We start from the raw sequence: 7637 nt of genomic DNA, 5'->3' as shown, positions 1-7637 counted from the left end.
TCAGAGTCACCTACGGCAGGAGCCACGCCCGGTTCCCCAACCTCCTGTCCTCTCCCTTCCCTGTCGGTCCAGCGCCTGGGCCTTGGTAGCCGTGAGAACAGCCCCTGCCCTTCCAGGGGACCCTCGCGTCTCCACAGGCACCCAGCCTCCTCGCCAGGCAGGTGGGCAGCCTGGGCCGAGGGTCTCTGGAGCCCGGCGGGGGACAGGAGTCCAGCCGACACTCACACTTTGAGTCTGGGTGTCACGCAGGAGAGCTCTTTTTTTTTTTTTTCCTTTTTAAAATAGCATCCAGATGCCTAAAGGGAGCTATATTGTAAATTGTGTTCTATTCCTGGGCCCCCGAATCTAAATGAGGCAAGTGCACCTGTCGGGCATGAAGGGAGGGAATTTCACAGGCCGAAAATAAAGCCGAATGCTTTCCTCGTGTCCCGGCCCATGGAAAATGCGCTTGTATTTATATCTGGGTGGCAGAGGGAGGACTGGCAGGGACCGTAGAGGAAAGGGACACCTGCCGGGGACGGGCGTGTGACGAGGAGGGGACACTTTCATTGGCGTCGGCAAGGCTAGAAGTCAGGCCGCAGTGAGGCCGCCAGCTCCCGCGCGGCCGGGACGCCCCGTGACGTCGGCTTTGCCTCCCGCCGGCTTTTCCTGACTGTCAGCAAACTTCCCTGGGACGCTCGCTCAAAACCTGGATTTCTAGGCCCTTTCCCGACACCCCCAGGACGAGAACCAATTACAGCCGGGCCTGGGCGAGGTGGCCTGGCTGGCTCTTTCTCTGGGGACGGCTGCGTGGCCTCGTTTTTCCTACCAAAATCTTGACTCACCAGGTCTCCACTCTCCTCTCTACGGAAGGCCTTTCCGGCACACAGTCCCAGCGTGCTGCCGGAGCCCCTCTCCCGGGCAGGAGCAGGACAGGGAGGGACCAGGGGCCCCAGGACCTGAGTGAGTCGGAAGCAGGTGCTTGTGTCTGGGTGACTGCAGAAGCCTAAGAAATCAACAAGGTCTCCGGACAGGAGAAAAATAATGTCACAAGCTCCGTACGGTGGGGACTACGTCTTCTCCATAGCAGGAAAAGTCCTCGGACATGTCTCCCGGGCTGGCACTTGGCAGGCTATGTAGGAAGGGGACTTCGAGGGGCCCCGAGAGCCACTGGCTTTTCTGACTCATGGGGCAAAGCAAAGAGAGCAGCTGCCCTCCTGGAGACAGAGGTGGGGGACAGCGGGCCTCGGGTGACCCAGTCCCTCTGCCGGCCCCTGTGCAAAGGAACCTCTCCTGAAAGCAGAAGAGGCACTAAAGCTGTTGCCTTCGCTCCCAGAGCTCAGAGGATCTATAAATATCATTTTGGCCCAGAATATTCCGGGGTTCTCTAGGTGTTTGAAAATAGCCCACTTGTTACTATCTATACCCGAGGACCCACTCACGGCCTCCACTTGCGTGGCTAAGTATAGCTGCTGGCAGAGCTCAATGGAACAGAAGTTTCCAGGCCTGCATCACCTTGCGGCTGGCAGAACATTCCAGGGAGAGCACCTCGGCTGCCAAGGTTCAGAGGGGCACAGGGAGAGGCGAGACGGACGCGGCGGCCCCTTCCCCTCCCCCCCGAGCGCCGACGGGTCTGTGGGACTCCAGGCAAGCCAGGGGTGTCTGGCAGGTGGAGGAGGAAGGCGCCGGCCTGCCGTTCACGGGGCCACATTAATGACGGAGCCTCGGTCTCTTCGAGTGTAAAAGCTGAATCTTGCTCACCTCCATGTCAGAATTCAAGTGAACAACAAGCAAACGTAACAGAAAAAGGAAAGGACACCACGATAAATTAGAATTGCCAACTTCAGGAAACTCTCAATCAACCTTTAACTCCTCTTAGAATCTCTGTCCGTGTCTGGACGGCTGAGCTCCGACCGCAGTGTCACCTCCCGCCCGGCCCACGGGGCTGCCAGGCTGCTCTGGTGCCAGCTCTGGGCTCTGGGTGAGGCTGAGACTCGTGCACAGTCCGGGCTCTGGGTGAGGCTGAGACCCGCGTACAGTGTGGGCTCTGGGTGAGGCTGAGACCCGCGCACAGTGTGGGCTCTGGGTGAGGCTGAGTCTCGTGCACAGTGCGGTGCGAGAGGCGGGAGGGTGGAGGAGCGGGGAGTGCCCCGCTCTGGGAGTCCTGAGGGAAAGCCAGGGCACCTTCCCGCGGGATGTCGACCAGCGAACAGCCCCCAGCCCTCCCCAGGGACCCCGGCTCCAGGCCAAGTCTGGGGCAGGCACCCCCGCCACGCCCTTCTCCCCGCAGCTCTCTCCTGTCTCACCCTGTGTCCCTTGTTCTCCGTGTAACTGCGGCCGGTCCCCACCCGGGGCTCTGGGTACGTTGGTGCGGTCTCCCCCGTGTCTCACGGAACAAGCTGCGTTTACCGACAGCGGGTTTCAGATTCCGCTTTGCAGCTCACCTGGCGGCCCGCCGGCCGAGTTTTGGTGTTACCGTCAGAGGAGGACAACCACGGTTACCTGGAGGGGACACTGAAGGGCTCGCCAGCTGGCCGCCTGCCGGGCACACATCTGCGTAGGCGCCAACCAGAACCTGCCGCAGCGGCGCTCGGCAGAACCTCGCTGTTGACGCCTGTTAAGCCAAACGCTAAAAACTTTTAGCAACATTTATTTCTCATAAGGGTAAACATGGATTTTCCCCCACATCCTTGGAAGATGATCTGCTCGTTGTTTGACAACAAATTTAATCACATTCACCCCAGGAGACGCGAGCGAGCCAGCCTCCCGCGTGCATCCGGGCAGCGCAAGTCAAGCCCCGGACGCATTGCCCGGGACGCCGGCACAGGGGTCTGACGCCGCGAGTTGGGCAAGTGGCTCGGGCACAAAGCCGCCACGGCCATCCGAGCGCCGGCCCCGCTGACGAGGTTTCCCCACCACGTGCACAAACGACATGACGTGTCCGGAGCCCTGGTTTGGGACAGACGCGTCTACTCACTGATTTCAGTACGCTCATCTGAGCTTCCTTTGGGATCAGTACTAACCAACACGCACTGCAGATGGGCAGGGGCGGGCCCCTTCCAAAGGCTTTATCATCTATGAGACAGGAACTATCCCTATCTCTCCCTCCAGGTGAGGACACTGAGGCACAGAGAGGTTAAGGAGCTTGTCGAAAGTCACACAGCAAGTAAGCAGCAGAGCTGGTCTTTACACCCAGGAAACTTGGCTCCAGAGTCTGGCACTTTCACCCCTAAATTATAATGCCCCTCAGTAAGAACTCCCAAGATTTCTTTATGCTCTAAAGGTAGAAATAGGGCATCCAATCAGTACAGCATCAGCTTAGCGTGTGCTGGGCCGAGTGCATTGAAATCCCTCGAACTTTTCTTTTTGTTTTTAAAGTAAGCTCTGGCACGTTTTATTAAGGAAAAATTTTGCACGGTTTACTTTTCACCAGTGTATTCTGCAACGCTTCTAACCGTATCAGAACTGCCTGGGTGATGACGTCAGCGTGCACCCTGTGCCCGAGTCCTTGTCATTGTTGCCATAGAGATGGCACCAGCTTGGGCCCACACGGCATCGTTCTCCACCTGAGCTGTCCCCACAGCTGGGCAGCTGCTGGTGAGGGTGACCCGTTGCACTCTGCCTGGTCTGACCTCAGAGCCTGCTTGTGTCCTGGTGTGTACTCTCCACTGTGCATAGCGAGCCGGAGCCCAGAGTCCACCGACTCCAGCGACCACCGTCTTCCTGCCAAAAGTGCGGACGGCTCAACCGAGGGCAGCTGCCCCGACGGCTGGAGGGTGGGACCGGAGGGAGGTTCTTCATCTCTCTGAACAGGGCTCCGCGATTCCATTTTGCACCGGGAACCACAAATGACGTGGATTAACAAAGTCACGAGTCATCAAAGACCCCCAGGAGGACCCGCGCTCAGGTCCTGGGGGACGTCTCCCTCCTGCCTCCAAACCCACCTTCACGCCCCACTTGCTTGGAACCTGTCCTGCACTCCTTCATTGCCATGTGATTCTTTTCTCAAAATTTCACTTCAAATGTGTGTATGCCTGGCTTGAAGGGTACGTTTTGGTTCCAAAATCGAAGGGCAAATATCTCTAGGAAAGCGGTTCAGCACAGACAAGGTATCCGACTGTGAGTGACAAGTGCTCTAGTCCTCTGGACGACAGGGAGGAGACGCGATTGGAGCCAGCAGACAAGAAGCCAACCGTGCGCCAGGCACCCCCTCCCCTGAGCCCCACCTCAGTCCGCAGCCACCACCGGCTAGTTCAGACTCTAAAGCTTGGCATGATCTTCTCAACAGCTTCACCGAATGAGTGGCACACAGCCACCTGCACGCCTCACCTGCAGACCGGCACACGGCCGCCTGCACACCTCACCTGCAGAGGGGCACACAGCCACCTGCACACCCGCAGAGGGACACACGGCCGCCTGCACGCCCACAGAGTGCAGTCTGATGGGCTGCGACGCCCCCATGCACCTGCCACACTGTCACCCCATCAGCGTATCGGACGTGTCCATCCGCAGAGGCCTCCTGTGCCTCAGAACCACTCCCCTCCCCCTCCCCAAGCCCACCCCTGGCAGGCACCGGCCTGCTTCCTGTCACTACAGGTTAGTTAGCGTTTTCTAGAATTTTACGAATGGGATTTGCAGACCCTTTGCCCCCTCCCCCTCAGCCTCCACCCCGGCCCTGCCTGTCTCTGCGGCTGTCTCCCCCATCGCATTTCTTGGGTCTCAGCTTCCACTTACTCCCCCTCCACTGCCCTGGGTGCAGACCTTCCTGATAGATCACGATGTCGCGGTGAGGCCCCTGTAGCCCAGACACCTGGTCGCTGCCACCCACAGGTGCTGCCTGGAGGCTCTGCCTGCATGGATGGTTCCTCACCCCACGCCTGGTCACAGTAGACCGCAGACCCCTGCAGGCTGTGGACTGTAGACCCCTGCAGACCACAGAGCCCTGCAGACCACAGACCCCTGCAGACCGCAGACCCCTGCGGACCACAGACCCCTGTAGGCTGTGGACTATAGACTCCTGCAGACCGCAGACCCCTGCAGACTACAGACCACCATGAGCTATCACAGCAAACTTTCAAGGAATCTCCCAGCCTGTAGACAGTCCTTTGCTCCAAGTCACCAAATCCCTTTGCTCTTAGGATACAGATACAGGGGCAGCAGGTTCTCATCTCACCCCAACCCGGCTGGGCCGAGCAGGCGGTTTACTCAATGCTTCACCCCCAAGCCCTGCGCCGGCAGTTCACACACGTCGACCTAAATGCCTTCGACACCGCTACACATGAGCGAACCGAGGCTCACCGCAGTTAAGAAAGTTATTTACACGCCAGTTTTTCCTGGCCCTCCAGCATCTTCCTTTGCTGCTCGAGGTGAGGCCCTCAGGCGTAGCTTCCAAGCTCTCCGGAGGCTTGCCGGGAAGGCGGGTCTCTCGGGCCCCACCCAGACCCACGCAGCCAGAGGGGGCATTTAACAGCATCCCTGGTGACTCGTGGGCTGGCTACAACTTGAGAAACACCATCCTACGCTTCCTCTCATCCAAGTAGGGAGATTACACTGGAAAGAAGGAAATCTGAGTCAGGACTGTGGGCAGGAGGGTGTGTCTGCTCCTCGATTTTGCTACTGAGCCTCAGAGCTCAAGCTCTGCTCCCCGGTGCCCTGCGCCTGCCACCATCCCTGTTGAAACACTCGACAATCGAACAAGTCAGGACGTGTGGGCGTGTGTGCCGAGAATCCTGCCCTGCCGCCCCACCACGACCCACAACTTCACAGAAAACTGGAAATGGGGTCAGACACTTGTTTCACAACGTTATTTAACAGAGAGGCCGTAGGGCGAGCCTGTTTCCGACACACACGCAGTTGACGGTTCGGGACAGCCTGGGCCAAAGCTGTCGGCCTGGGGGTCTGCGTCCGGCCCTCTCTCGGGGGTTGTTCATCCAAGGCCGTCCTCTGAACAAGGGCACCTCCGCCTGCACGCACACCGTCAGCGTGTCCTGCACACGGCGCAGCTGCAAATGTGACTTATGTAATCTCAGTAATGAAAACGGAGAAAACCGATTGCACCACATACGGAGCACGGGAGAGGGAGTATGAGGTTGGGAGATGGAAGAGAGCCCCTATTTCCAGTTAGTAATGAGATGTTATCTTAACGTTAAAAATCTGTATCTCATATACATGCAGACAATACGCAGTAGATATATTGTGTGTCATCTATGCGTACACAAACATAGGCAGGTTACTTACAAGAAACACGAAGGAAGAGAGATTGGAAAGTGGGCGCCTTTGATGAGCTGGAACCGGAGGTGAACAGGTGTGGTGGGGTCTGTTAATTGACTTTTTAAACCTGTATATGTAATACTTTGATTATGTAATAAATAATAAAATCGATTAAGGTACCAGCAGTGTAGGTAAAGCACCTAGCACGGCGTCCAGCACAAACAGATACTTAAGAAACGACGAATCACTGCCACGGCAGACACACGCTACTGGGGGGACCTGTGGCTCCATCCTTGCCTGGTAGGTCGTGAACACACCGTGGCTGTGGTCAATCCACATCCGCTCCACGTCCGCTCCTCAGAAGAAGGTTTGGGGGCTTTGCATGAAACAGAGAGGTGATTGCAAGAGAGGCCGAAACTGTAACCACCTGAAGCGCAAATGCAAACAACTGAGATACTGTTTACCCACGTGGGCGGCTGCGCTGGCACAGGTGCCCTCTCACACCCCGGCGGAAAGAGCTGAACGATCGATTCTGCTTCCACAGACAGCAACTCGCCAACAGCTATCAGAACTACTTCAGGCACATCCTACTTGGCCCAGAGGTTCCACTTCCAGGGATTTCTCCTCCAGAAACATACTTGCACAAAAGGTGTAGAAAAGCACTGTTTACAGTATCAAAAAAATGATAACAACCCATTGTCCACCAACAGGGGACAGGCTGAGTAAGTTAGGGTACATCCAGACAAGGAAGTTGTTTTTGTATGGAATTGGGATGATCTCCAACAAACACACAGGCGGAAAAAGGTGGGAAAAAAGCTGCTTGCTTGTACTCTGCATACAATGTGGACGGAAAGATACACAGAGCATTGATAAGCACGGGGACAGAGCATGGATAAGCACGGGCACTCCTGGGAACAACCGGGTGGCCGGGCCCACAGTGGAAGACTTCATATTGCATTCTCTTGGCTTTTCTGAAATTGAACCATTTAAGCTAAAAATACAATTTTATTTTTTTCAATTATCAAGATTATTTTCTTATGCTAGGTGAACTTTTTTCTCTATTTTTGTTACAATATTTTAAAATATTTCAATAGATTTAGGGTCACAAGTGGTTTTTGGTTACATGAATGAATCGTTTAGCAAAAACAAAACTTTAAAAAGGGAAGGGGGAAAGGGGAAGTTACTGTCCAATGTGGACAGTTTGTGTTTGGGACGATGGAAAGTTCTGGGAGTAGACAGCGGTGAGGTCGCACAGCGAGAATGCGCTTAATGCCACTGAGCTGAGCAGTAAGTCTTTAGTTGTGTATTTTACCACCATAAAAACCAACGTACAAATAAACGTGTCAACTCATTTCCACTGTGAAAAACAACAAAATCCTTGCGAATATGGAGCTTAAAAGTGGGGGGGGGGGGCGTTTGAAAATGCCGATCTAGGATGCGCTTCGTCC

The sequence above is a fragment of the Lemur catta genome, chromosome 20, assembly GCF_020740605.2.
Source record: "Lemur catta isolate mLemCat1 chromosome 20, mLemCat1.pri, whole genome shotgun sequence".
NCBI lineage: Eukaryota > Metazoa > Chordata > Mammalia > Primates > Lemuridae > Lemur > Lemur catta.
The sequence above is the reverse complement of the archived record's forward strand: the minus strand, read 5'-3'. Positions refer to the sequence as shown.